Raw genomic sequence first — 25371 nt, forward strand, 5'->3', positions numbered from 1 at the left:
TGCGCTGCAGAAATTTATAGCTATAATTTATAATACAGTAAAACAATGGTTGCTAGGGAAGATTATGAGGTCACTTCACTTTATGACATGATTTTAAGGGACATGGGGTATGTTGTAAACTGTGGAATAAGTCAATGCCTAGGGACGGTGATATTTAAATATTGTTAGTAAATAAACAAATATCAACTGGAGTTGTTCCTTGTCTATTGCCAGTACTTTCTTTGCAAAAACCAAAGAAGATAAAGCTTTTCTAGCAGGATACAGACAGAGCTGGAGTTTTGAGAAAATGTCATAGATGTTCTCCCAAGACTAGTTACAATGATATTTAGTAAGCACGGCATCAACACATTTATTAAAAATACAAGGTGTTATATAAAACAAGGGCACAAATTCCTTAAGAATGCTAAAATGGTTTGCATGAGGCTCAAAGGAAATAAAAGTGATGCTAAATGCTGGCAAGCACCCTTTGCAACAGGCAAGCTTCCTATCAATTTACTTACTCTTTAAGTAAAATAATTTAGCAACATTAATTCTTAGAGAGTGGGAGCCTTAGCAAACACCAAGGGCAATATCAGCGGTATGCCCACAGGTATTCCAAATACGGCCCTCTGTGAAAGCATGTTATTATTTTCAGCAGTGTTCCAAATTTGGAACACATTAGCGAAGCAATTTGGCTGGTTATAAAATAAACTATTAACAGTTTCTTCCCAATATTTAACACTGCTGAAATTAAGGTTCTTTTTGGAAAGCCTGCCCCCCTGGTGTTTTCTTCACATCAAAATTAATTTTCATCCTCACCCCGTTTGCCTACTTCTAAGACTGAGGTGCTTCGATATCTAGCATTAACTTTTCTTACTAGCATTTTCAGAGTATGCCATTCCGGCTTCCAGGTTTTTAGTTATGGAACTTCAGTAGGTTTCCAAATTTATTTTTGAGTGACTGTCCGTGAATAAAACAGGCCCTAGCATATGCTGCTCTGAATGAAACAGCTAAACTTCACAGAGTTTCTGTAATTTATATAATGAGTTTTTAAAATAATAATAATTCAAAACAGTGGGCTTTCTTTTTTTTTTCCTCCCAACAAGGTAGGGGAAACCTACAGAGCATGACTTCTAGAATTATGTTCAATGTGCTTTACCATACACTGGTCATCCGTATGGTCTTGCATGTACAAAAGCAATGTTTTGCAATTCTGTGGGTCTCTGTGTTTCTAAAACATCTGAATGTTTTAAGGATGGGAAAAGAAGAGTATTTTGTGCCTAATTTGCAACTGTCTTACTGGAAGGCACCAGTTATTGTCCTTTTCACAGAGCTTTTTACACTTGAGCTTTCTCTGTTAAGAAAAAAAAAAGACTGAACATCTTTAATTCATACTGAATTCATTCCTCTGCAACACCAGCAAGTGGAAACGCATAACCGTACAAATGTAAACAAGACTTGTCTTCTTTTTGACTGACACGCAGGAGAAAAAGTGGCAATAATATAAAAGGACTTGAAGAAATAGCTGCTAGAAGGAAAATATTATTCTCCTGATTCTCTCCCCCACACACACACTGCAAATGTCCAGAGGCTGGTTGAACTGTTTTTACTATAAGGAATCAACAACTCTTGATGTCTTGTTTTGCTTTTTTAAGAAACTTTGAAATTGATTTTCCTGCTACTATCTACCTCCAGCACAAACCATTAATTTAACTCCATTACAATATATGGCAGAGTGGGGCAAATTGTTAGGGAATATTTACCAGTTACTTAGCCGTGTCAAGAGATTGCCCACAAAAGAAGCTGTAGGACAATTTTACTTTAGACTTGAAGTTACTTAAAGCCTGGGGTCACTCCCAAGAAAACTATTGACTATTTGACACATTGTCCTCTTGGATATTTGGAATAAGAGCAGGCTGCGTTGGAAGGTGGGATTAAATGTGTCATTAGTTTGAAATCTTTGGGCCCTTACAAAAAACTCAAGTCCAGCCCCACTGTGAATTCTGTTGCATCTTATCTAGTTCCATTTTAATTTTTACCAGTAGTTGAGATAACCTTGTCTATAGGTAGTAGTAACAAACTCTTCAGTACTTTGATCTCAGCAAGTGTTCCTGGTTCTTTGTGTCTGACAATTATAAGCCATCCATCCATCCATCCATCCATCCATCCATCCATCTATCTATCTATCTATCTATCTATCTATCTATCTATCTATCTATCTATCTATGCCTGTTATTTGATACCATTTTCCTTGAAATTGTCATATATATATATATATATATATATATATATATATGAATGAGACAATTTCAAGGAAATTTTTTTTTTTGTTTTCTGAGGTTTTTGCGGGTGTTTGTATGTAGGTCTTTGGTTATTCGGGTTTTCTCCCGCGTAAAATTGGAAGTGTCTTGGTGATGTTTTGATGAGGAAGAAACAGCTAAGACCACACATTGCTCCTCGAAGCTGAAAACACCAGCCTGAAGATGACGAATGGGACTTCGTCGAAACATCATCAAGACACTTCCAATTTTATGCGGGAGAAAACCCGAATAACCAAAGACCTACATACACACACACACACACACACACACACACACACACACACATATGCAGAGAGAGAGAGAGAGAGAGAGAGAGGGAGGGAGGGAGGGAGGAAGGAAGGAAGGAAGGAAGGAAGGAAGGAAGGAAGGAAGGAAGGAGAGAGAAGGGATGGAATGGAATGGGATGAAGGAATGAGGGAAGGAAGGAAGGAGGGAGGGAGGGAGGAAAGGAGAGAGAGAAAAGGGGTAGGATAGGATGGGATGGGTTAGGATGAAGGAAGGAAGGAGAGAAGGAAGGAAGAAAAATGAAGGGAAGAGAGGAAAGAGAAAGGGGAAGAGAAGGAAGGCAAGATGTATAAAATGTGGCTCAAATATAGTTATGCCAAGAGATTCTTCCAAATCACAGACTAAATTCACAAGGCTGCTAATTCTCCTGGCACGTTATAAAATCAAGATAACTTTTGTTTACAATGATAAAACAATGATCACCCAGCAGATATTGTTTAGGGATTGAAAACTGCCTCCAAATAGCCAGACCTCTCTCCCGGCGCTGTGATTCCATATTCCTTTGTGTCCTTTGCAATTTAGCTGCTTGACAACATCATTCAGCTGTTAGTAACAAGCATAAAGTATTGATTACTGCTGAATGCCCTAATGACTGGAGAGTGGGACACCGAGCTGTAAACATGGAGTTTTCTGATTCCAAGTGAAATTATAGTTTGCCCTACAAAATTGCACAATAAGTCAGTGAACAAATCAGACAATTTGGGGCCTGGAGGTCACTGAAATAATACTGACATATTACAATAATGAGAACTTGAAATACTGTGTTCATGCCATATTGATTCTTTCTCTCTCTCTCTTTGTTTTTAACCTGAATCACTCCTATGGTGAGAGATTAGAAGTCTGTGTGTTGGATCATGAACCACAGTGGAGATGATAATGAATAATACTAACATGTCTATATCGGTAAGAATAAAGTTAACTTGCCTTCTTTAAAACCATTTCTCTTTCATTGGGTTTATTTTCTATTAGTCTTCTCTCCCCCCACACCCAGGTTCTTCAACGCTAGGATCTTATCTGTCTTCCAGAGGTACAGGTAGTCCTCAATGTATGACCACATCTGAGCCCAGAATTTCTGTTGCTAAGTGAGAAATTTATTTAAGTGAGTTTTGCCCCGTTTTATGACTTTTCTGGCCACATTAGCTAAGTGAACCACTGCACTTGTTAAGTTACTGACACCGTTGTTAAGTGAATCTGGCTTCCCCATTGACTTTGCTTGTCACAAGGTTGCAAAAAGAGGATCATGTGATGCTGGGACACTGCAACCGTTATAAATATGAACCATGTGCCAGGCATCCGAATATAAATCATGTGTAACATGCAGATGATACCACTCTAATGGCAGAAAGTGAAGAGGAACTAAAGAGCCTCTTGATGCGGGTGAAGGAGGAGAGTGCAAAAGTTGGCTTGAAACTCAACATTAAGAAAACCAAAATCATGGCATCTGGCCCCCTCAATTCCTGGCAAATAGATGGGGAAAAAATGGAGGTAGTGACAGATTTTATTTTTCTGGGCTCCAAGATCACCTCAGATGGGCAAGAAATTAAAAGACGCTTGCTCCTGGGGAGGAAAGCTATGGCAAATCTAGACAGCATACTAAAAAGCAGAGATATCACCCTGCCAACAAAAGGACATATAGTCCAGGCCATGGTTTTCCCAGTTGCAATGTATGGCTGTGAAAGTTGGACCATAAGAAAGGCTGAGCACCAAAGAATTGAGGCCTTTGAACTAGGGTGCTGGAGAAGACTCCTGCGAGTCCCCTGGACTGCAAAGCGTTCAAACCAGTCAGTCCTAGAGGAGATCAACCCTGACTGCTCTTTAGAAGGCCAGATCCTGAAGTTGAAACTCAAATACTTTGGCCACCTAATGAGAAGGAAGGACTCACTGGAGAAGGGCCTAATGCTGGGAAAGATTGAGGGCAATAGAAGAAGGGGACGACAGAGAATGAGATGGCTGGATGGATGGAATCACTGAAGCAGTAGGTGTGAACTTAAATGGACTCCAGAAAATTGTAGAGGATAGGAAGACCTGGAGGAACATTGTCCATGGGGTCGCGATGGGTCGGAAACGACTTCGCAATTAACAACATAACAACAACAGTCATAAGGGTGAAAAATGGTCATAAGTCACATTCTCAGAACACAAATGAGCGTTTTAATTTAGGAACCACCCTCATCATCATCATCATCATCATATCAAACATCCACATCTGCCTGTCCCAGGTCTTTGGTAAGGACTCGATAGGTAGAAAAAATGGCAAATCCAGTCTGAACATCTGGCTGCCTGTGGGATGATCAATCAAATAATAATAATAAAGCTGGAAGGGACCTTGGAGGTCATCTAGTCCAATGGCCTGCTCAGGCAGGAATTAATTCTAAGACTCCGTTTTCTTTAATGTAGCAACAGCAGCTTCCAGTTGACATAGCAGCCCACAGTTCATCTTGAAGCAGAGCTTCCTGGAAAAGTTTGAGAAGTCATCTGTGTAACTACAGGTAGTCCACAAAGGTGGCTGGGAGTTTGATTGCTAAGTGATACAATTGTTAAGCGGGTCATCGTGGGACAATATTTACTGCAATAGTTAGGCAAACCACATGATTGTTCAATGAATCAGTTGGTCATTAAACAATTTCAGCTTCCCCAATTGACTTTGTATGTCTGAAGTCAGCCAAAAGGTCATACGCTGCAATCATATGATTGCAAGATGTTGCAGTTGTCAAAGATGCCAGCCGGTTGCCAAGTGCCCCCCATTGGGATCATGTGACCATGGGGATGTTATGACTGTTACAGCAATAGCAATAGCACTTAGACTTATAAACCGCTTCACAGTGCTTTACAGCCTAAGCAGTTTACAGAATCAGCCTATTGCTCCCAACAGTCTGGGTCCTCATTATAACTTTGAGGTTGTGTCATTCTACTTTTTTTCGAAATAACCTCAAACCATCATCAAACAGTTGCAAGTCAAGGGCTATCTGTACATAGATCTATAACCTGCCTTGTTATGAGACAGTGAGACAGCTTCAGGTAAGAAACATCTCCATTATATTTCCAGATGTTTGACACAAGCAGTGTCAAACACCCACACACATATACACACACATAAAGTTGAAATCTTTTTTTGGGGATGATGGTCTCATATGACTACACATCACCTCTCAATCTGCACTATTTCAAGATCCTATAGTTGGTATGCAGTTGGAAAAGAAAAGAAATGCATGCATGGTAACTCTTCTCTCCTTATTGAAAGATCAGGATAATTGCAAAAATGCAACAGGATATAAATGCAATGAATGAAAGAATCAACTTCAATTCATTGTCTAGATTTTGAACTCCTTCATTCTATATACAATTTAAACCAAATTCTTTTAGAGCTGGGTGACCAATAACAATGCAGCCTTTGAGTGGATACACGCAGCTTGTCCTGCATGGAGGAATCTATACCTCTGATGCATCCTTGTGATGGCTAAAAGTAGCCACATGAAAACTTCACATGGAATATTTCATATGTTTCTTAATATGCTGTAGCACTGGCCGTTCTTAATAGCATTTTTCTTCAGCAATTTCTACATATTAATATAAAAAAGAAGAACATTGGGCTATTAACACTTCAAATACAGCTTTATGAAGCACTGTAAAAACATAATTTGGAATTGCTTTCCATTCCTTCCCTTTAAGACAATGCACAACTAACTGAGCTAATGAGAATTGTTATTATTACTTTGAGATGAAAGAGTTCCATGGCAAGTCCTGCCCTTCTTTGATCAGAAAACTAAAAATTAGAGAAAATGGGAGTTTGTTGTAGATGGCAATGTTTAAAAATAAAAGAAAACCAAATAATGGTCACCACGATGTAAAAAAGATGTTGAAACACTAGAAAGAGTACAGAGAAGAGCAACAGAGATGATTAGGGGACTAGAGGCTAAAGCCTATAAGGAACGATTGCTGGAATTGGGTATGTCTAGTCTAAGGAAGAGAAGGACGAGGGGGGACATAATAGCACCGTTCCAATATCTCAAAGAAGAGGGAGTCAAGCTATTCTCCAAAGCGCCTGAAGGCAGGACAAGAAGCAACGGGTGGAAACTAATCAAGGAGAAAAGTAACCTAGAACTAAGGAGAAACTTCCTGACAGTTAGAACAATTAACCAGTGGAACAACCTGCCTCCAGAAACGGTGAATGCTCCAACACTGGAAGTTATTAAGAAGAGACTGGATAGCCATTTGTCCGAAATGGTATAGGTTTCCTGCCTGAGCAGGGGGTTGGACTAGATGACGTCCATGGTCCCTTCCAACATCATCATCATCATCATCATCATCATCATCATCATCATCATCATCATCATCATTATTATTATTATTATTATTATTATTAAGCAGACTTAATTAGATGCCTTTTGTTTTCTTTCTGTTTTTTTTTTCTGCAGGACAATCAAACACTGTTTTTTAAGCATGGGGAGTAAACACCAAAACAACAATCACGATAAACAGCCATATTGTACTTTAAGTCATGCCAATACAATCAAATGTGTAAAATAAAGGTATATTACCAAATGGTACAGCTTGAACAATAATAACCATTATCTGTTTCACTTTGCCCCCAAACAAGAAACAAGAACATTCACTCAATAATAATGTCCTTTAGCCCATTTTAATAGACGGGTGTTGTTGTTGTTGTTTTAAAGAAAGAAAAAAAGAAAAAAAAATCTATGTAATGATTTAAAAATAATTCTGGAAACCCACGAGCAAATAACCACAAGATGTCACTCTTGCAGCAAACACACTCAAACTTTGCTGTGACTCTCTGAATTTGGGATGGGATGGGGAGTAGCGAAAGAAAGAGAAGGCAACAACTTGATCTACTCTGTTTGTGTCAATTATTTTGATCACAATCCATCTTACTGCCTCTCCTATTTAAGTCTCATTGATTTCATATATTAATTTCTCCAATTAAGTTTCATAAGCTGAAACTTTGTGCTAGCAATAAACGAAAACACACAGTGCTGTCAAGAGTCACAAACGCATTATGAAGATAATACTGTAATATGTTGCCCAGTAGGGCACTTTTACTGCCACTGGAATATTACAGAGTATATTACAGTAACTCGCCCATCCACTGATCTAGTTACGCAGCCCTAGTTGCTGAACTCCCAAGTTCCTGTGCATCGTAAAACTATTGAGCTCATTATAGCATCTAGGAGAAGTCAGGAACAACTATTACTTGATTTTATATTAAAAAGAATAGGAAGGGAAGAAATTATATTTCTTAAGTTTTTCCAATGGGTAGATGACGTTGATTCGAAATACTGTTTACTCAGTCAGTGGCCAGCAAAATGCAACACATTTTTTTGATATAGAGAACAGCTGTGCATAGGCAGAAGGTTAATTATAACATGTTATTTTTAAGTGTGATTTACTTCCTTTTGTTTTAAGTAATAGGATAATTATATAATTACTACTGTGCTAATAATCCAGGGGGAACATAAGTCATTTGTTGCTATATGATCCAGTGACATTTGCTTTAAACTTTGACTTGCTTCACACGTTAAGGAATGACAGCCTTCAGTCAATCAAATCTCTATTGTGGCCATAGATCAATATAAGCGTGTTTTAATTGTTGGTTTACTTTCATACACAAATCCTTCCTCTGTTGTCAACATCCAGCTCAAGAATCCAAATAAAACTCCAGGTTCATTTCCTTTCTGAAAAACTTGCTGTTTATCGAATACACAGCTTCATTATGTCAAAGAAAACATTAATTTATATAATAATAATAATAATAATAATAATAATAATAATAATAATAATAATAATAATACAAAATACAAAGACCTACAAATAGAAATAGAAAGACTGTGGCAAAAGCAAGCAAGGGTAGTACCAATAGTCATAGGCTCCTTGGGTGCAATCCCAAAACAACTGGAGCACCACTTGAACACCATTGGCATTGACGAATTTTCCATTAGTCAATTGCAAAAGGCAGCCTTATTAGGAACTGCTTTCATCCTGTGACAATATCTGTTATACCATCAAACATCCACATCTGCCTATCCCAGGTCCTGGGTAAGGACTCGATAGTAGACAAAATGCCAAATCCAGTCTGAACATCTAGCTGACTGTGCGATGATCCAAAATAATAATAATAATAATAATAATAATAATAATAATAATAATAATAATAATAATAATAATAATAATAATAATAATAAAGTTGGAAGGGATCTTAGAGGTCATCTAGTCCAACCCCCTGCTCAGGTAGTAAACCCTATACCATTTCAGACAAATGGCTGTCCATCTCTTCTTAAAAACTTCCAGTGTTGGAGCATTCACCGCTTCTGGAGGCAGGTTGTTCCACTGGTTAATTGTTATAACTGTCAGGAAGTTTCTCCTTAGTTCTAGGTTGCTTCTCTCCTTGGTTAGTTTCCAACTAACCAAGTTTCTGTTTCTGTACTGTTTCTAATGTTCTGTGCTGGTCATAGCTTGCAAACACTATTCTCTTTCTCCAACAGGAAAACATCACATTCTACATGGCTCCCCTCCCACCCAAATAAAAAAAAAAGATGGAGCTGAGTGATGAAACTGCTCCTGCCTTTTACAATATCTTATCCCTTGAGGTGAGACTGGATGGCTTGAAGCCCTAATGGGGGAGTGTCACGTTGCAAGTATGGTTGATGGATAGCAAAATGGTCATGAATTGGGTTTATGGGACTATGGGGCCCGGCAAAGGGCCGTAAATGAGGGGAGGGGGAGCAAAACCAGAACTTTGAACCCTGGTCATCAATAGCTTTTGGAGGGGTCCACTTTGAAAATCCATTAAAAAAACCAGTCGTAAGTCAAGAAGTACCATACGCATTAGAGCAGGGGTAGGCAACCTTGGCTCTTTTATGACTCCTGGACTTCAACTCCCAGAATTCCTGAGCCAGCCATGATGGCTCAGGAATCTGGGAGTTGAAGTCCACAAGTCATAAAAGAGCCAAGGTTGCCTACCCCTGCATTAGAGTTTCTGAGAATGAAAATTTGTCTGTCAGGCACAGAAAGATCACCTCCACATATGAAGGTCCAATTAAACTGACTTATTGCTAGTTATACCTATGTATGGGAATCTTCTCAAGTAATGTCAGCATCTGCTAGGGCAGGGGTCCTCAACCTTGGCAACTTATATAATAATAAGTCACTGTAATAAATGTAATAAACAATAATCATAAATGGTATCAGTTAGTTAATACATATCCTTCTTCTTACTAAAATATGTTCAAAATAACATATAACATTCATTTCTCACTAGTTCGTTTTCCTAACTATTGGTGAAAGTTACCCCATGTTCTAAAGTAAACTGAATCTTCTTTCTCTTTAATCTCTAGGGTCAACCTATCCATTTCTGCACATTCTAAAATTTTCTTAATTAAAACCTTTTCAGTTGGTGAGTTTTCATTTTTCCAATATTGGGCAAATGCTATTCTCGCTGCTGTCAGTATATGCAATATTAAATATTCATTCTCCTTCTCATAATTAGGTCTTAATATTCCTAGCAAAAACAGTTCTGGTTTAAATTCTATCTTTCTTTTATCACAGCGCTGACATCAACCTTCCTGGCTGGACTTATTCCCCCCCCCCAATCGATTAAAAAGGCCCACAGAAGGACTTTTTTTCAGATTTATGGAAGTATGGAAATTCAAATATTTGGAGATTCTCAGATTTCTCTTGGCGAGTTGTTCCCCAAAGAAGTGCAAAACCACCATAGTCATCCCTTCCTCAAATTATCTTCTCTTTCGAAATATATTACAAAAGGACAGTTTTAATTCAATTGGAGGGATTTGCACACACGCAAAAGTGGAGAACACATAAAATTAGTCACTGGACAAAGAGGTTTCAAAGGTTTTATGGTTAGGGCTCAGGATATTGCTGATGGAAAATTAACTGCAAAACCCAAGATACATTTAAGTTATTTATAACTGTAAATAAAAAGGATTTTGAAGTTCTTTTTCCATCTGAACCGAATGCAAAGTCTCAACAATTTTGTTATTTAAAGGTATCATTAAAAAGGAAAAAGGGAGTTCTGAAAAGAATATAATATTTTATCTTTGCATCATTTCTTTTCTTTTTCCTTTATTGCTTGCTCATTTTCTCTTTTTATTTTTTAAAAATATTTTTTTCAAAAAAACAAACAAACAAAACAAACAGTGTGATTGCTGTTTTCCCGCATTACAATAACAATTAACCAAACAGAAGTTTTGGCTCTTAGTTTGAAAGACTCTGATTTAAATAGCTGCTCAAGCTTTTGTTTTTACTGGATGCCTTGATATCAGCTCCAATGATTTTACATGATTGCTAGGAAGAGAATTCATTAGGCATATCCAAATCTAATTTTTTTTAATTACATGGTCAGAAATAAAATAACTATCAATTTGAACATGAAAAAGCACAGGGCAGAACTGCTGAGTTTAGGATTGGGAGTGGAGTATTGAACAAAGCCAAAAGCAGAATTAATATGGTTCATCATGATTTATAAATACATTTAAGGGGACAAATGCATTAAACTGAGCCCAGGAACTATTAGACTATGTTTATTGAATAGAAAAGATTTAGAAAATCATAAGGGCGGTTATGCAATAAAAAATGTTCCTTATGTCTATAAAATGATAGTGCCAACCTTGTAATATTCACAATCAGGATTTGCAATATCATCTAGAATAGAATAGAGTTGGAAGGGACCTTGGAGATCTTCTAGTCCAGCCCCTTGCTCAAGCAGGAGAACCTATACCATCTCAGACAGGTGACTGTCTGGTCTCTTCTTAAAAACCTCAAAGCAAGGAGTAGGCAACATTACTCCAGGATATGTATTCCAGTTTTATTTTTCCCTTTCTGTGAAAGAGCCTATTTTTTTTTTCTGGCACAATACCAGGGTACTTTTGATTTTGAATTCCTTTTTGGGGTCTTTGGAAATAAATTTAAATGTGAAGTGTCTCAGAGAGCTACCTGTATCTTCCAAACCTCCTCTATTCTCCCTGACCTCAGAAAGCGTCATGGGGAGATTACCCATTATATCTTCTTTTGGGATGTTGCAGGAATAGTAAAACCAAGGAGGTTATATAGAATGTGGGAAAAAAAGTTTATAGTCATTCACATTTCTGCCTTTCTTTATTATACATTTATTACATTATTATAAAAAAAGGTGCTGAAAAGAGTGCAGAAGAGAACAACAAAGATGATTAGGAGGCTGAAGGCTAAAACATACAAAGAACAGTTGCAGGAACTGGGTATATCTAGTTTAATGAAAAGAAGGACTAGGGGCAGCATGATAGCACTGTTCCAGTATTTGAGGGGCTGCCCCAAAGAAGAGGTGGTCAACCTATTCCCCAAAGCACCAGAAGGCAGGACAAGAAATGATGGATGGAAACTAATCAAGGAGAGAAGCAACCTGGAACTAAGGAAAAATTTCCAGACAGTGAGAACAATTAACCCGTGGAACAACCTGCCTTCAAAAGTTGTGGGTGCTCCATCACTAGAGGCTTTTAAGAAGAGACTGGCCAGCCATTTGTCTGAGATGGTATAGGGCAGGGGTAGGCAACCTTGATTCTTTTGTGACTTGTGGACTTCAATACCCAGAATTCCTGAGCCATCCATGCTGTCTCAGGAATTCTGGGAGTTGAAGTCCACAAGTCATAAAAGAGCCAAGGTTCCCTACCCCGGATATAGGGTCTCCTGCTTGAGCAGGGGGTTGGACTAGATGACCTCCAAGATCCCTTCCAACTCTGTTATTCTGCTATTCTGACTTACAAATATTCCTTTAGTAGCTGTTCAAAGTTACAATAGCATTGAAAAAGTGACTTATGATCATTTTTCACACTTATGACCGTTGCAGCATCCCCATGGTCATGTGATCAAAATTCTGATGGCTCCTGTTTATCACGGCTGCAGTGTCCCGGGATCATGTGATCCCCTTTTGAAGCTTTTTGACAAGCGAAGTTAATGGACCAGCCGCATTAACTTAAAATCTGAAAACTTAAAAACTTAACAACTTTGTCCAATCACTTAATAATGGTGGCAAGCAAAGTTGTAAAATGGGGCAAAATTCACTTAACGATTGGGTCGCTTGGCAACAAAAAAAAATGGAGCTCATTTGTGATCATATGTTGTAATCGTATCAATGGTAAACACAACTTTGTGTTCCTGATAACATCAACTCAATTAGTTTCCATCCTCCCCTGCTATAACACATTTCAAACGAAACCAATACAAGTGATGTGATTTAAAAATGGTCTTAGGGATGATCATCTAAGAGGGGTAAAGTAGATTTTAAGGACTGAACAAACATTTAATGCATAAAATGAGGGGAAGGCAAGAGACAAAGCTACTTTTAAATTCACCGTAACATTAGTCATAGGAAAACACCTTAAACAGGCTTTCTTTTCTCTAGCTTTCTAAGAATGACATTTTAAACAGCCATGTGGCTTCAGCAAAAATGTATTTATGGCAAGGCAGCCACAAAGAAGTTATACACAAATTGTGCTGCCTGTGAATTCTAATACACCTTCTCAGATTAAAAAAATATTTGGTGCTAAAAGATTGCCATTCAAAGCCTGGCTAATGTACATGTTAACAAATCTTGTACACTCCTTCTTTCCATACGTACAAAAGCTAAAAGCTGAAAGAAAAGAGACTTCGAAATAATGAGAGATAAAGGATGAAAGATTGCATGAATATTATTATCTTGCCCAATCTTCCTGTCACATTTGCCATCTGTAATGGCAGATTTATCTAATCCTTCTTTTTAAAGAGTTCTTTGCTAGGAAAAGTAAAATAGAGCAAACTGTAATTGTGAATGTACGGGATTAATGTAGATTCAGTTCTCTAGGTGATTAAGCTATAAGGCACTGATAACAGTTCTCATCTACCTCTTGTTAACATTTCATGGAAACCTTCCACAAACATACTTTTGTTCTTGTTTCTAATTTTTTTTTCCTGTCACACCGACAGATGGCTTTACACTGAAACATATGAAAATATTAAATACTTCATAAAGCTGTTCCATGTTATCAGTAATGAATTTCTTGATGATTATTGTAGAGGAGACACATAATAAATTCTGCCTACCATCAGGGCATAGCTTAGGCAGAATTTATTCTTTCCTACCAACATAGACCTGAGCTCCTTGCAAGATCTTGTTAGACATATGAGTGTCTGTTTGGTTAGACATAGCAGAGGCTAATTCGCTACCTCGTTTACACATTAAAAAAATGAATTCTCTTCCTGCCACACACACACACACAAACCTGAGGGAGTTACCTTACATTTGTGGGTAAATATTGAGCAAAATAATCAAGGCTCTTTTCATACTTTTGCTGGTAGAAATAAAACTGGCAAGGACAGAAGAACAGACAGGCAGACAGGCAAATGACTGCAATCATTGCTAAATACAAAAAAAAAAAAAAAAGAGGTTGAGAAAGTGTGTAGAAAAGAGTAACAAAGATGATAAGAGGTCTGGAGGCTAAGCCATATGATGAATGGTTGACAAACTTCATAAGTCTAGTCTAATGAAGAGAAAGACTAGGGGTGACACTAGCTGTCTTCCAATATTTAAGGGGTTGCACAAAAAAGAGGGGCTCATCCTGTTCTCCAAACACATGGGGGCAGGACAAAAAGTAATGGGCAGAAGATCATTAAAGATCATTAAAAAGAGTTTCAACCACGAACTAAGGCGAAATTACCTAAAAATGAAACAATTAAACAGTGGAACAGCTAACTTCCAGAAGTTGTAGGTACCTTAGGAGGGTATCTATCACAGCATCTTATTTACTTTATTTATTACATTTTATACTACACTTCTTACAATCCAGAGTGACTTACTGAGCAGCTTAGAATACAATTGTATTTTTTTTTTTTAGTTTTTGCCTTTCTGCTTTAAGATCTTCCCTTACTTCCTCACTTTTAAAACAGTTTTCCTCCTTTCACTTCTCTTCCATCCAGTTTTGGTCAGCATTTTATAAAAAAAAACATGTAGAGTCTCTGGAAAGAGTGCAGAAAAATGCAACAAAAGAGCAACAAATATGAATAGAGGGCTAGAGACTAAAACATATAAAGAACAGTTGTAGGAGCTGGGTATGTCTAGTCTAGTGAAAAGAAGGATAGCAGTGTTTCAATATCTCAGGGGTTGCCATAAAGAAGAGGGAGTCAAGCTATTCTCCAAAGCACCAGAAGAAAAGATAAGAAACAATGGATGGAAACTAATAAATGAGAGAAGCAACCTAGAACTAAGGAGGAACTTCCTAACAGTGAGAACAATTAACCAGTGGAACGGCTTGCCTTCAGAACTTGTGGGTGCTCCATCACTGGACGCTTTTGAGAAGAAACGGGACAGCCACTTGTTTGGGATGGTATAGGATCTCCTGCTTGACCAGGGGATTGTATTAGAAGACCTCCAAGGTCCCTCCCAATTTTATTATTCTGTTATTTCATCTCCATATTGTTTTTTTTACAACAACAACAATGACAATGACGACAACAATGGTGTCCAGCCTGCTGCTGAGGCAGGAAACCCTACACCATTTCAGACAAATGCTGTCCAGTCTCTTCTTAAAAACTTCCAGTATTGGAGCATTCGCAACTTCTGGAGGCAGGTTGTTCCATTGGTTAATTGTTCTAACTTCTTTCTGTGAGAATGTATTTTAAAGGCAATTTTAATCAGTATTTTTTTAATTAAATTCATTTTATTCAGCCTGTGAACTTTTACTTTTTGGACTTTGACTTCTGGCAGCCCTATTTAAGCACATCCATGCAAAGGATTGCACACAATGTAGGGAAAAAAATCAGAGCAGAGGCACGTAAAGCCCACTGCACAAACTGGTTAGCTCTTATTTGCTGATTAAATGAGTCATACGTAGCCTTAGTATAGTTCTTCTGTAAGCATCTCTTAAAATTTTCACCATAAATAGTTTTTCACACATACATACATATATGTGTGACACATTTTGAGCAAGAAAAATGAGATTTCCAGAGCTGGCTATAGTTAATACAGATTGACTGGGACTGCAGAAGTAGAAATTGTACAGGATTGTTGTTGGTGTTGAGAGCTATTTTGTTTTCTATCTACTCTTTCATAGGCATTAAGCAATTCCAGGTTTTCCCATTCATTTCAGGTTTTTGGAAGGAAGATTGCACATTCCAATCCCGTGATAGCAGGAGGTTGCCACCACTGTAAACGACAACCAGTTGCCAAGGGTCCAAATTATGATCAGCTGGCCATGGGGATGATGTGATGGTCGTAACTATGAGCACGCATCACAAGTCACTTGTTCAGAGACTGTCATAACTTTGAACCATCATTAAAGAAATGGCCATTAGTTAAGGACGAGGAATTATAGTGCCAATGATGACAACAATGAACTTATTTTAGATAAGTTCTGATATACGATGTGATTCCATAATAACAAATTACACTCAGATTCTGGGTTAAATAAGTGCAGGAAAATATAGGACCCAGCACTGGAAAGGTGTGAAAAAATGGGCTATAAGAAGTCATGTGCCTGACAGTTTACATGAAATACCAAGCACCAGCAAGGAGATCAATACAATATTTACAGGCCATATTTTGTTTGCTATGCATTTGCTTACATGTGCAATGCAGAGAGACAGTGTGAGAATAATGGGATGAAATCGTTTCACTCATGTTTATGCCCACTTCTGCAATAGGTTTAGAACCCTTTGAAGTTTTCAAAGTTATACACCAGGGTCAGAAAGCATAGCAGAGGTCACCTGACATAGAAAAAATAACAGCAATAAATAAATACTTTAAAGCAGTGGTTCTCAACCTTTTTAATGCCGTGACCCCCCAACCGGTCATAAGTCGAGGACTACTCAACCGGTTGTAAGTCGAAGACTACTCAACTGGTGCAGCACCGTTTGCAGAAAGGGACTTTTGGCGGGCTCAGCAGGGCAGAGACAGCCTGGACAATTCCTATTGGCTTTTGAAAGCCAATAGAATTAGACTCTATTCAAGAGAGTCTATTCTCTTGGCTTTCAAAAGCCAATAGAATAAAAGGGAGTAGCACATCTAAGGAAAAGGGGGGAAAAAATGGCGGACTGCGTTGTTTGGCGACCCCCATGAAATGGTCATTCGACCCCAAATGGGGTCCCGACCCACAGGTTGAGAACCACTGCTTTAAAGGTACCTCCAGCTGTGGCTTTTATAGTGCAGTTTCTCTACTTCACCCCCATAATTTTATTGAAAGAGGGGGCCCATAAAAATTGGACTTCCTTTCTAATCCTATTGTCTTTTTTGATTGCTTCGTCTTTCTGTCCTGTTTGGTTATTAGGTTAATCTCTGAGACGCAGATGTATCTACGTGACTTTTTCCAGAAGACTCTGTTTTAACACATTGACTTGACTTCAGTCCAAGGTCCTGTTCTGCGTGATCAATCCCAGTGCAATAATTACTTGGGCTTACAATCAAACAAGCATTTTATAAGGAAGGCTTTCTTTGTTTTCCTTGAAAAAAAGAAGAAGAAAACAATCTCAGCTCTCCAAAAAAGATATAGTTTTGTCAAATATTCTCCTATCTGGCCATAAAGGCCACCATTGAATGACAGCATATACCATCAAAGAAAAATAATAACTCGAATAGTTATTATTCCCCATGATTAACAGTCGTAGGAATAAGGTATGTCTAGTCTAACAAAGAGAAGCATTAGGGATGACATGATAGCAGTCTTCCAATATTTGGGGGACTCTCACAGCACGTGAGGGCAGGAGAATAAATAATGGATGGAAACTTATCAAGGAGACATTCAACCTAGAATTAAGAAAAAATTTCTGACAGTGAGAACAATTAATCAATGGAACAGTTGGCCTCCCAAAGCTGTGGGGGCTCCATCACTGGAGAGTTTCAAAAATAAATTGGACAAACATTTGACTGAGATGTTATAGGGCAGGCGTAGGCAACCTTGGTTCTTTTATGGCTCCTGGACCTCAACTCTCAGAATTCCTGAGGCAGAATGGGGAAAACTTTGGCCCCTTCATGACTTGTGGACTTCAACTCCCAGAATTCCTGAGCCAGCATGGCTGGCTCAGGAATTCTGGGAATTGAAGTCCATGAGTCATAAAAGAGCCAAGGTTGCCTACCCCGGGTATAGGGTCTCCTGCTTAAGCAGGGGGTTGGATTAGAAGACCTCTGAGATTCCTTCCAATTCTGTAAGTTGTCATTGTTTACATGTACAGTACATGTAACACATACACACACACACACACACACACACACACACACAAACAGAGAGAGTTTTATTCTGTTATCAGCCTTTCAAGATAGACCAAGACTAGAAAACTAAAGTTATAAGTGCTGATACTACTTTTATCATGAGGTTGCGGTAACAGACTCTTGTAAGTCTAAAGCAGTGGTTCTCAACCTTTTTAATGCCGTGACCCCCAACCGATCATAAGTCGAGGACTACTCAACCGGCCGTAAGTCGAGGACTACTCAACTGGTGCAGCACCGTTTGCAGAATGGGACTTTTGGAGGGCTCAGAAGGGCAAAGACAGCCTGGACAATTCCTATTGGCTTTTGAAAACCAATAGAATTAGACTCTATTCAAGAGAGTCTGTTCTATTGGCTTTCAAAAGCCAATAGAATAAAAGGGAGTAGCACAGCTAAGGAAAAGGGGGGGGGGAAATGGCGGACTGCGTTGTTTGGCGACCCCTGTGAAATGGTCGTTCGACTCCAAATGGGATCCCGACCCACAGGTTGAGAACCACTGGTCTAAAGGCACTTCCTCCATAAGAATTAGGGAAGATCTTATCTGAGATTCTTTCTCAGGTTACAGATCTGCTCTGGACTCAGATTTCTTTTATCTGTCTGTTGTCTTGGTATCCATTTTCCCTCCTATTCCTCAAGGTTATTGTCACAGTACATTACAGTTGTTAACCTTTAATAGAGTTAGACTTTGGCTATAATAGACAGATGTGCACCTGAACGTTTCCTCTCCCATCACTATTTTCTTTTAATTTCCTCCTTGCTTAACAAAATGAATCCTATATGTTCCTTCTCCATAAACAAGATTGCCTTCTATAATTAAAGATGTCAGTCTATTTATTCTTTTTTTCTCCCCCTTTCCTTTTGTCAACCAAGGGAATAAACTGATTCACTTCAAATAAAGTTTGCATTTGCATAGTATAAATATTGGCATTTAAAGGGAAAAAAAGGAAGGCCACTTTTAAAAAGCTTTGGATACAATATGTATCCTGGCATCTCAGATTTGATCTTGAACAATGCATAATCATCTCAGCTGCCATGAAATTGTTTCCAATTTCTTCATCTCATTAAGAGTAAATACTTACTCTATGGAAACTGTTTACTTTTCTTTTTAAATGGAACTAATAAAAACAAGACAACAAATGTAAATTAAAACACCATCTGTTTCCAGCACAGTTCAAACTGATAGTCAAGGTTTAACATTTTACAAATGAAAGGCCTGTCAAGATAGAACAGCTGCTTCTTGCTTTCTTAAGGAACAGTAGACAAGAGACAGTTCTGGCACTTCCATAGTGAGGCGCCATCATGAAAAAGCGTCAAAGAACACCAAAGTCAGGAGGTGCGCATGAGCTGCAAAGCATACGACAATATGGAGTTGTGCAAGATGACCTCCAATTGACCTTAATGAAGGGCTTTGTATCATGGAGATGATATAATTCTTTTTCTCAGACAAAGAAGAGATGTAAAGAGATGACACAAAGAGCACTCCTTACTAGCACTGATGATGTTACCTAGTTAGGGTAATGAAACATCATTTCCCTCAACAAAAACTTCTGCATTGTCTTACAGCCTCCATATTGTCTCTCCCATTTTCTACAGTCTTCTCCCTCCCTCTTAAAAACTGGAAATAGCATTCGGAGAACCAACTCAAAGCCATTTTGTAGGTATTAGAAGCATTGGAGAAGGCTGCAGAGTGCTGGAAGAATCTGGAAACCAGTTGTCTGCTGGTATTTCCACAAACTTCATTAGGTTTACATTGTGGTAATTTATTTTGGAGTCTTTGCTGCTCTTCAAGCTTGGTTGTTTTCTTGCAGACATCTCATTACTCAAGTAAAAAAAATCTTCATTAGTAGCACTGATGATGTTAACTAGTTGGGTAATAAAATACCTGAAAGGAAACAACCAAGCTCAGAGAGCACCAAGGACTCCACAATTCAACCCCAGTCTACAAATATTCTTTTCTATTAGTACTATGCTATATTATTAGTACGTATAGTTTAGGAGGTACCTTGCTCAATAGTAGCAATTGTGAGAGGGACCTCGGAGTCTTAGTGGACAATCCCTTAAACAGGAGCCAGCCGTGTGCTGCAGCTGCCAAAAAAGCCAACACAGTGCTAGGCTGCATTAACAGAGGGATAGAATCAAGATCACGTGAAGTGTTAATATCACTTTACAATGCCTTGGTAAGGCCACACTTGGAATACTGCATCCAATTTTGGTCACCACAATGTAAAAAAGATGTTGAGACTCTAGAAAGAGTGCAGAGAAGAGAAACAAAGATGATTAGGGGACTGGAGGCTAAAACATATAAGGAACGGTTGCTGGAATTGGGTCTGTCTAGTTTAACGAAGAGCTTCCAGTGTTGGAGCATTCACCGCTTCTGGAGGCAGGTTGTTCCACTGATGAATTGTTCTAACTGTCAGGAAATTTCTCATTAGTTCTAGGTTGCTTCTCTCCTTGATTAGTTTCCATCTGTTGCTTCTTGTCCTGCCTTCCTGCGCTTTGGAGAATAGCTTGACTCCCTCTTCTTTGGGGCAACCCCTGAGATATTGGAACACTACTATCATACCCCCCCCCCCGTCCTTCTCTTCGTTAAACTAGACAGACCCAATTCCAGCAACCGTTCCTTATATGTTTTAACCTCCAGTCCCTTAATCATCTTTGTTGCTCTTCTCTGTACTCTTTCTAGGGTCTCAACATCTTTTTTACATCATAAGTTTGCTCACTGTTTATTTTATTTCCTGACTGTTTGAATGTACTATGTGCATTATAACAATTACAGAATGTAAAATTTCTCCACACTACGCAAACTTTTTGCATTGAGGCATTTTGTGACTTTCATTGTTGTAAAATAGGGAAATATAGGAACTCTCTCCTCTTGCTAATGAACTGCACATCATCCTGAGAATAATCAATACCTCTCACTGAAGCGTCTGCTTACCCTTGTAATAGACTTTTATAACATTCTATTAGTGTCAAGAAGAGAACTGCTGCTTTTTCCTCAATTCAATTTGATGTAAGAGTATTTGCTTTAGCAATTTTTTTTTCTCAAAAAAGGAAAAGGGAAAAAAAAGCAAATGTAGGGAAAATTCACACGAATGAAGGATCTTGTACTTCTTTAACGAGCAAGAAAAGAGTATAGATCTCCTGCCTTGCATTTTGCAATCTTCTAAAGAGTCCCTAATGTTTCTCTTAAACCTCTAGAAGGCCATTTACCCACGGAGGATTTTGTGTTTGTGTTTGTTTTGTTTTTATATGAAAAAATGTTAATGTTCTTGCCCCCGTTGAACGGAAGTCATACGCTTGAGAAATTGATGGAAAACATCTAATTCCACAAGGTTTGTGGAGAAATTTGTATTGATTTCTTCTATGTAAGAAGGAACTTTTGGCTGCGCTTGGAATTTCACTTCTGGGAAAAGATGAACTTCTTGTTTTCTATTGAAGAGTGGACAGTTTGGACAGTTATTCACAGTGGAGTGATAGCATGTCATTAAAAGGACACTAAAGTTCAAAAAATGCATGCATTTCTTCAAGCGAGTTGGCCCAGAGAAGTTCTTGACAGATATAACAGGCAAGTCATAAGTGGAAAGTTTAAGTTAAATGCACTCTTACAACTCTATTTCTTCCAAATCAGGATGTGAGGTTCAAATATCTTGGGCCTCATTAAGCCAATTATTGAGCAGAGAAATCCAAGAACTTTCCTCCTTTCCTGAACAGCCACTATTTATATTAAAGTTTTCTAATGACATTCTCTCCGCACTATTTTTACATCATTTTATCCTCCCTGTTTTCGTTCCACTTATGTCAAAAAAAAAGAAAAAGAAATGGTAACAGAGGAGGATTATTTAAATGAATTCCTGGTATTATAGAGTTTGTTTATGTAACTGATCCTTCAAAAACTATCTTCCTAAAATATATCTTGGTCAACAGACAATACAATAGATTAATGGGAAAAAGAAACGTCTGAATTCTATTATTCTAAACTTCCATCAGTGTCCATTAAAAGAAGTTGAAAAGGCAGGTGATGAGCTATTTAGAATTGCTTGGCTGGGCTTAAATCTTTTGTTTTCCTTTCGTCCCATTGATTTTCAAAACTCTTGATTATATAATGTAATTGGTGATTTTCCTGACAGTCTAAAACTTCGGTGCCAATATGCTACTTGTTTTTTCTGCTTAGCTGGTCCAACTCTGTTGGAGTGAAGAAATCAAGACTTGAGTTTTCTTCCTTTCCCCAACCAGGTGTAAAGAAGTCTCTTTGAATAGTCATACTCATTTTTCTGCATATCACTTGCTGTACATTTCTGCAGGCCCCTTTCCACATATGTCTACAATATCCAAAAGGTGCTTTTTCACAAGGCGACTGGACTATTGTTTTTCTTTGAAGACGTTTCGCTTCTCATCCAAGAAGCTTCTTTAGTTCTTCAGCTTCAGAGCTGAGGAAGCTACTTGGATGAGAAGCAGAACATCTTCAAAGAAAAAGAAAGTCCAGTTGTCTTGTGAAAAAGCATCTTTGGGATAACTATGACCTGGATGACTGAGAATCCCCATAGACAAGTCTTTAAGCAGTTCAAGGTGATGGATACAACACTCCATTTTTCCTATAACAAGCCCCAAGTGGGGATAACTATGACCTGGATGACTTAGAGTCTCCATAGTCATTTCTGCAATTGTTGTTGTTGTTGTTAATTGCAAAGTCGTGTCCGACCCATCGCGACCCCATGGACAACGTTCCTCCAGGTCTTTCTGTCCTCTACATTTCTGCAATAGTCTCCCTATTTATTTATTTTTTTGCATTTATCTAATATTTACTCTTTTTTGTTCATAAAACTGAACCAAAACAAAACCCAGATAAATTTACCACTCTTATAATGTGTGCATTTATAGGTTCTATCTCTTCCTGAATGTATATATGTGATGTATATTTTCATGAACTGCAAATGACGGAATTAAAATTCAAACTTTCAACCCATACTTCTGCCTTAGCTGTTCAGATCCAAATAGTTCCCCCAGCCAGGAAAGAATCTTCATTCTTCATTTTTCTAAAGAAAGCATTCATCTCATTTTACCCTTAAAAACTTGAATTATTTCATGCATGTCAGACGGAAGAGGCAAAAAGATACTCCCATAGAAGCTGGAAATAAACCTTATTAACTCAATCTTACCAGTGGATCCTAAGTTGCATTTATTGCATTGTGAAAAATAATGACCTTTGTAAATTGTAGAATTGTGATGAAATTTCAGATATTTTCGTATTGCTGGGGAAAAAAATATATCTGAGATTTCTCTAGTAATTTCATTTTCCCAATGAAATGATGCTGGGCCTAGAAAGGTATCAATGCACTTCTGTGCCAGTTTGTAAAAGGAGGGATCACAATGCATGGGTTAAGTTAAAATCATAAACCCTACTAACTCTAGGCCCACATACATGTTGGGAAGGTGATGTTTCATCCCAGAGAAAGCAGCAGCAAATGTCTCCATGATTTGCCTATCCATGGAAAGGGTAGAGGAGATTAAACACCATTTGAAGGCAGCTGTAATGACATGGATCCGGAGAATGATAAATTTGACCTACACCTCAGCCCTGAAAATGGCTGAAGTTCCTTCATGGGTGTTTTCCACTGCAGGATCCATATGAATTTCTCCGGTAAAAAAACATATTGCAGTGTTCCTCCACAATGCTCATTTAAGGCAACTTTAGAACCAACTACGATGTATTTCACCACAGGGAGCTACAAATATCACCAAAGTGAAATAATAATTTAAAAAAAAGAGTTTTGAAGTTAGGAGAAGTATAACTCTTCTCCACAGGAATGGAAATTGCAGTAGCTGTATCTTATTTTGCTCACTGATGTACCTGTAGCAAAGTTCTATCATCTCTTATCTATTTTGGCACGATACAAAGGGCCCAAACTCAAAAATAAAAAAAAAATGTAATACTATTTTTTATCCAGGAAAAAAAAAAAAATGAAGCAAAAGATGAACCAAATATTTGTTTCTTAATCATAGCCTGACATCAGTTCAATTTGTCTCCATTTTATTTTTCCTGATATGAAATATCTGGGTCGAAAATGTAAGAAACAGAAGTTTATCATAGATGTGAAATATCCTTCAAAGAAATACAGGATACTAATTTAACTTTATTTTCACAACACCCTTATAAGGTAGGCTAGACTGACTGGCTCAAGGTCAATCAGGAGTTCCATAGAGCAGAATCCCACATCCACACACTCATTTTCCCCCCCCCATTGGGTTATTTCATTTTTCTGAAATTAATTTCTGCTAAAGTGGTTGCTTACAAGCAGAACTCAATCAAAGGTGACATTTTAATGTATGGTCCAGCCCACACATCTAATATTACAAAATTAGCTCTGGAATAAAAGGAAAAAAATGCATTAATGTTTATTTACTATTGCTACTAGCTTAACCATTACCAATGTGGGGAAAAAAAATCCAATCCAGTTCCTCTCCCTTTGACTCTTTATATAAATATATCACTTATACATTTTATCCTTCTCAAAAACATTCAACAGGATAAATATATAAAGGTCAGCCCAACAGGTCCTGAACAAGATATACAGCCGAGATAATTCTTATATTTAAACCAAGGTATCAATTGTTGCATACAACTTAATATAATGTTTAAATAATCATGGAGCTTCCATTTAATTGCAATATGAAAACCACAAAACAGAAAATTTTATTCTGGGATGATAATTAGGAATTTAGTTATTCATCCACTCAATGTCTCACACTTTATTTATTATACTGAAAGGAAATCAAAAATAAATGAAGCTGCTAATAGTACAAGATACACATTTTCAATAACATAAATTCCAAGCAACTAACAACAAAAAAATCATCTTAAACACAGAATAATGTATTTTATAATTTTCAGCACTTAATTTATGCAATGGGAAGGGTATTCCTTGCACAAATGAAACAACTGGACTGCTGCATCTAATTATGTGCTGCCAAAAATAAGATATTCCTAATATTGTATTTTGCATAGAGAGAAGTTTTAAATTGCTCTCTTAACAGCATCTAATTATCTCCAGTAATGCCTCTATGACGATTTAAATGGCTGTTTCACTATTTAAAACTAGAATCATTTAACATACGAGAAAAATCCATTTGAACATAATTTAGGCAATTTAGGTAGTAAATATCAAATTACTGCAGGTTTTGGAAATGTTATTAGCCTGCTATTTGCTGTCTTCTAAAAAGTGAAGAAAGTAGAACAAATAGAACACATTTGTGCTGAACACTGCTAAATGCCTGTACCAAGTTGGCTTGTTCATTTTTTATCTGTAGAAATCAAAATTGCATCAGCTAGAAGATTTCAAAAGTACACCACCACAGAATGGATAGACAGATCTGGTTGCAATACGCTGCTTGTGGGTTGTTGTTGTTTTTTAAATGTGTTAATGTTGTTAAATGACAAAAGTGACAACAAATTATCCTATGAGCAAATTAAGAGCATGTTCCCCCAAACTTAACTTACAGGGGATGCTTACCTGTCTTAAACCAACAAGGAACGAAATAATGCCAACACTTAAA

General features: G+C 37.7%; 1 protein-coding gene across 10 annotated transcripts in view; it reads right to left on the reverse strand.

Annotated features, from left to right (window-relative positions):
- Positions 1–25371, reverse strand: part of RBFOX1 (RNA binding fox-1 homolog 1) — a 1591566-nt gene that overhangs the window by 827545 nt on the left and 738650 nt on the right. The gene's annotated exons all lie outside the window — the stretch shown is intronic.

Source organism: Crotalus tigris, unplaced genomic scaffold (genome assembly GCF_016545835.1).
Source record: "Crotalus tigris isolate CLP2741 ecotype Arizona unplaced genomic scaffold, ASM1654583v1 scf7180000018301.7375997, whole genome shotgun sequence".
NCBI classification, from domain to species: Eukaryota; Metazoa; Chordata; class Lepidosauria; order Squamata; family Viperidae; genus Crotalus; species Crotalus tigris.